Raw genomic sequence first — 6,000 nt, 5'->3', positions numbered from 1 at the left:
TATGTTTTTTTGTATTGCCCCTACTTGACAGCGTGCAAACCGGAACCGCCACTCTGCTTTTGTGGGACTTCATTGCTGTCAAACATTTACGGAACTGTCACTATTCTTGATCCGCTTTTGTTAAAACTATTTTGATTGGCTTCCAACAGAAATGTATTACTCCATAGCCCAATCATGTAACGTGTAACAGAAGGCAACAACAAGTTGCGCAGAATTTTTTTCTGACGCCTAAGTGTCTAGAGCAGGCGGTACAAGGGCGGGGCTATTGGTGGGCGGGCCAAGTCTTTATCAATGAAGAAAGTGGCCACAGTGACAAATTGATGACTTATCATTAGCCTTCATCTAATTTGCGTGAAAATGAACGGCATCGGATGTAATTTATCGCACTGCCGATCACTTCCGACTTCAACATTGATACAAAGAAGTGTATATAATTCAGGATATAACTAGCGTTTCCAGCACGCGAATTTTTTGTTGTCCATCGCAAACATTGTCAAAATAGACATACATTCCAGGGGACGATGTATAGTGGAAAAAAATGGTACATTTCTGGCCTCTGTACACAATCGGTGTTGGCGTTTGCCATTCAGCGGCAGTAATCAAAGATGGCCAGCAGCGGGAGGTGAAGAACGTTGTTAATGAACTGACAACCATGTCAGTAGACGACTGTCCAAACCAATCAGAATTCAGGAAAATGAGAAATGGGCAGCCCCCGAGGTCACGTGATGTCAATATCGGCTTTTTGTACGTATCTCGGTATTGTGTTTATTTTGACAGGCCTATTCTATGTGTGGTAGCTTTGGAGAAACGTGAAGCCGTCCACCCACGGTGATACAGTTGGAATTCTCTCACCCGCATACGCACAATTTTCTAAAAAAAACGACCACGTGAAAAAAATTAAATCATTCATTGCCGACACTTCTTGTCAGGCTTTTCACGACCGCTTTGGACTCTTCATCTCCCACCGAATCATTCCGAGCAGCGCATTTTTTTCCGGTTGGACTTCAGTGATTTGAAGGGTTCGACCCGTCCTCTGCGATATCTACCTCCCTTTCCTTACTCAGTGGGACTCGGGCTTTCGCTGAAAACTGACTACTACTTCGTAGGATCATGAGCGACCGACGCAGCGTCGAACAACCAGAGGCACCGCCAGCGAAAAAGGGCCGGGGACGTCCGAGGAAGAGCGTCGAAAGCAAAGTGCGTACAACTTCATTACCTATAAAGTGTTATGGGTTTTGTTTAGATTCCTCGAGCCCAGCTGATCGACTGATTGAATCACACTAAAACTCGTGTGTACTGTTGTTTTGCAGCCACCAGATGAACCTGTCGTAAAAAGGCCACGGGGAAGACCTCCGGGTAGCAAGAACAAAGTACAGAAACAGAAAAAGGTTAGAAATTATGAAATATACACCGACAGTTGTGTTTCGTCCCTTGCATGTGACGAGTGTTGCAGACGCCGCCGATTTAGGCGGGATTTTGTCATAATGTGATGTATACCCACGTACGCGATCGCTTAGCTCGACATCCTTTCGCCGAATGTGGCAGAGATATTATTTTACGCAGCAAATCAAAAAATGAAAACGAAGGTTTCTAGTAGTTGTGCGTGCCAAACCCGAGGTGGCCATTCCGGGGTGGCCAGTGGGTTTTTGCCATGCTATATCTGTTGCGCCTCTGAAGTAGCGGCTGACTCCTACAACTACGAGGCCACGATGTGAGACTTCGATATTTGCTCTACAACTTACTTATTATAACATCACTGAGCTTCCTATGGGGCTAAAAGCGCTATGAGCAATACTTATCTTTGGTAACATCCCATCCCACACTTGCCACATGTTCTCCGCGTGTTAACGTTAAAAATACATGTATACCCGACTTCGCATTAGGTGTAACGTTTCCGCTCTTGATATCATATCGGAAGTTGGCGGTGGAGTCGCGTTGTAGCTCGGACGTTGTAGTAAAAAAAAAAAAAAAAAAGATTAGGTGGAAGTGTTGTTTGGGATTGCCTTGTTATGTAAACGTTTTATCCAAAACTTCCGGCAAATTAATTGTTCGGACGCTTCTGTTTAGAATAGAGGGATTACGTAAATATTCGCACATTCGCGGACATGGAGTTCCCTTTGTAGTCGCCTAGGTAATTACCTACAAGTTCAATGACAGTGGTTTAAATAATATGCTGGAATGTTTGCCTTCCTTTGGTAATTAGATGTTTTCATTATTTTGAAAAAGCTGACAACGTCCAGGTGTTGACAGAATAAGTAACAGCATACTAGAAATATTAGTATGATACAAAAAATGTATATCTACGTGTAATTTAAAAGAATTTGACTCAGATCATAAATTAGTACTTATTTTATTTACAAAGTGCCAACAGTTATAATTTTTTTTTTACATTTAGAATTGCTGGCAATACAAAGGTAGCTATTATAATCTGCTAGCTAGCCGTTCGACAGTTTTCTTCTGTTGGCAAGAATAGATTTTGAATTTCTGTATTATAAGTACAGTACTATATCACTAACAAAAGTATTTGATTTTCACTTGGTGTGAATAAAGTGAACCATTTTGCTTATTTTTATTTAAAAAAGTGTAATATTTATCAGAATGAATTATATATATAGTTACATAACATAATAAGAAACTCAAAAATGAATTACCTAAGTACAGAGCTCAACTAATAACATCTAAAATAATAATCAGCGAGATATTTCTTTGACAAAAGTCATTTACTGAAATGTAGATAAATTTGAATGTTGGAGTTTGTCCATAATTTGTTGCCTTCTTTGCCATCCATGTGACGAATAAAATGATGAGTATTGTTATTGTTATCCACAGACTGCACTTTCAGTTTTTCACCAGTGATTTTACTATCATCAACAGATAGAAAAACCTAGTGGTCCAAAACGTGCCCGTGGAAGGCCACGCAAATGGGTAAGTACTTGTAGTCAGTTCTGTTCAATTTGTACATATACTTAAATTGATGAAACAATAGCAGTTGGTGTGTTTGGGCTGCTCTATTGCCAAGTTTTACTATGGACTGTCAAATCGGCTAACCTTAGTTAGACAATGAGTAATAGTGGATCAGGAATAATCAGTAGGTGGGCGGATTAATGTTGGGATGTAATCCTAATCCGTTGTGTATGATTTCCTTTCTGTCCCTCCCCCAGATTACTCATTTACTCAGTGTTGTAAACTACTTCTAGCATTGCATCCCCGCCCCCAGTGTGTGCATAAGTTCTTGAATTGAAACCTCCAATGCATCATCACCGGTGTCAAGGCTTTTCCTGATAGATTATTTCAGTTATATACGTGTATCTTATATTTTCTATATACTATGCTCTATTCTTGAACAAAGTATTTACACATTCCTTTTCATGGAAATTAAATAAAATAATATGAAAAGAAACATATATATATATTATGTAAACATACATTACAATTCATTTATGCTTACATGTGATTAGATACTATAAAAGAAACCGAATTATGTAAAAATAAAAAAATTCAAAGACTAAATAAAAACATGGTGCAAAAACGAAATGCTCATTATAGGTGCCACTAAGATTTTATTTTGCAGTGGTGATTGGGTGTATTAAAGCATTGGACTGCATTAAAAAGTTGGATAGTCAGTATAAATCAATAACATTTCACAATTATTCCTATTCTCCTCATGGCAAAAAAATCTATTTGAAACAATAGTATTGTTTATGTTTATAGATAATAAAAGGTGTCCTGTCTCCCATCTCAGGTTTGAAGGTGTTCGGCTGCAATTCCGACTAAAAGTACATGTCCTGTTGCAATGTACAGTTTTAGTCTTTGATTTTCCTGTTCATATCATTGAACTTGTAAAGGGATGCTGTCACTATTGAGGAGTATATAGAACTTACAGGTGTCTTGTAGCAATTCAGACATAAAGGTGTTCTGTCGCAATAGCGATGGACATGATTATTATTACAAATTTGCAGTATAGGAAACAGATTAATTGCGGGCAACATGCGCAGATGAAAAAATATATGATCAACTCCATTTTTAGTAATTTCTAATGAATCGCAGAAAAGTTTACTACCTGTCCAGACATTGCAAAAAATATATTTCACCGGCACAACAGTTATAAAGACACCCATCAATATTCTTGATTTTGATTACTGATTTGTTCTTCTAAATCAAACAACCTCAGGCATGTTGATAAGGTGATCATGACGTAACTCAAATCATTGCTATTTGGGCTTAATAATGTCCTGTCATAATTCAGACTTCAAGGTCACCTGTCATGAATATGTTTGAAATCTCAGTATCAAAAACAAATGGGTATGTACATAGAGCACAAAACCCTTAGTTCCTTATATAATTTTGGGTTATGCATGTATTTTTCCATTGAGTATTTAATATGGAAAATCTCTCTTAATACTGATTATTATTCATATTTATGTGGATAATGCCTTTGATGTTAAGCCATGTGACATTTTAATATGTAAAAATTGCCAAAAATTCAAATATAATGTTAAAAACAATAATTGGTATGTTATTCTATGTCATATATTAACCATGACAGATGCTGATGGATGGAAGACGGAACTAGAGTGCCATGTGACTCATTGTTTCACTTTCTTTTTTATTGCCGCTTTTTAAATTTGAAGTGTTTCATTGGAGTGTTTGGTGACAGAGCTTACGAATAAAAAAAAAGATATCGATCGTAATGGGTGATTTGGGGGCTTAGAGATTAGGTTTTGACATGGGTCATTAATAGTCAAGAGACTGAGTATTGTAGTATTAGTAGCGACCACTTTAAGCTTGGATGCAAATATATAGAAATCAAGTTTTGGATTTGTCAGGTGTGCAGTGTTTCTACATAGAGGTTATGTAATGATATTTATATCTCGCATTCATCAGTGTCATGTAGCAACACCCCACCCAATTAAAAGCACCATGGGATATGGGAGAAGGTTTTACTTAGGGACTGCTGTATTTTGATCTGGAATTAAATATGCAAGCATGATACTAAGAGTTTATCATGAGAATACAGCAAAGTATGCACAAAGGTAGTATTTTGATAATTTTGAACGACGCATAGCGAAGGTCGATGCAACCCTGTACTTCCTAAGTTCATACTTTGCAGTATTCTCATGATAACCTTAATATTATACATCTTTTTCCTGCTTGTAGTAATAATTTAATGAAGGATTATCACATGAAATTGACAACCAAAAATGTTTTGCATTTTGCAAACTTATGCATTCAATGACAGGACTCATATACTGAGTCCAACGTAAATGAATGTTTGAATGTGATGTCATTAACCTTTAACATGTCAATGTTGGTGATGTAGTTCACCCCATATAAGGGAAAACTAGACTGAATGCTGATAATTTGGAACATATGTTGATACTATTTTTATGGAACGACAAATCCTATTGATTTTGACACTAAATAAAGTGAAACATTTTTTTCATATATCATGGCTGTCCAGTGTAATAAAGCAGTGTAATCATTTTCCATATTTCCATACGGTGTTGTAAAAATCCTGGCAATCTGATTGGTCCATGCAAACAGATTGCACTTTTGACATGGCAGAGTGTCACAGAATACACCAATATCTGATGATTTCATAAAATATTTATTGAATTATTAATTATAATATTAATTCAAATTCCATCTGTATCTCCGTGTAGGCATCTGAGGCCATTTGAATTAAGTTTGAACTTAAAATACTGACCATGTATGATGATTTACATATGCATGTCGATTTGTGTTACCATTTGATCAAGTATGCCTAACTGTTGGTGTTAAAAATTTGCTAAATTCTGATTCTTAAACATGTCCAGAACCGTTTCTTGGAGATAAAGATGGCAGATACAATCAAGCTTTGTATCAGGATTATGCATATTGAGTTACAGGTGAAAGTCATGCTTTTTCCAAGATTCAAACAAAAATGGCTGACTGATGACCATTTTCATGTCCTTGCCAATTCCTCAGTAATAAATCACCTGGTTCACTTGAAAGTTTGTA

At 36.9% G+C, this 6,000-nt stretch overlaps 1 long non-coding RNA gene across 2 annotated transcripts in view; it reads left to right on the top strand.

Annotated features, from left to right (window-relative positions):
* The first annotated feature begins 749 nt into the window (after positions 1-749).
* Positions 750-6,000, top strand: part of LOC100375085 (uncharacterized) — a 41,318-nt gene continuing 36,067 nt past the window's right edge. The window contains exons 1-4 of one of the 2 annotated variants that reach the window (XR_014928944.1): positions 750-1,197; positions 1,311-1,388; positions 2,875-2,925; positions 4,547-4,743. This is a non-coding gene — a long non-coding RNA (uncharacterized LOC100375085). Of the gene's footprint in view, positions 1,198-1,310; positions 1,389-2,874; positions 2,926-4,546; positions 4,744-6,000 lie in introns of those variants that run through there. The other variant, XR_013421525.2, reaches the window with a different exon arrangement.

This window comes from Saccoglossus kowalevskii, chromosome 3 (genome assembly GCF_978046115.1).
Source record: "Saccoglossus kowalevskii chromosome 3, keSacKowa6.1, whole genome shotgun sequence".
NCBI lineage: Eukaryota > Metazoa > Hemichordata > Enteropneusta > Harrimaniidae > Saccoglossus > Saccoglossus kowalevskii.
The sequence above is the reverse complement of the archived record's forward strand: the minus strand, read 5'-3'. Positions and strand labels throughout refer to the sequence as shown.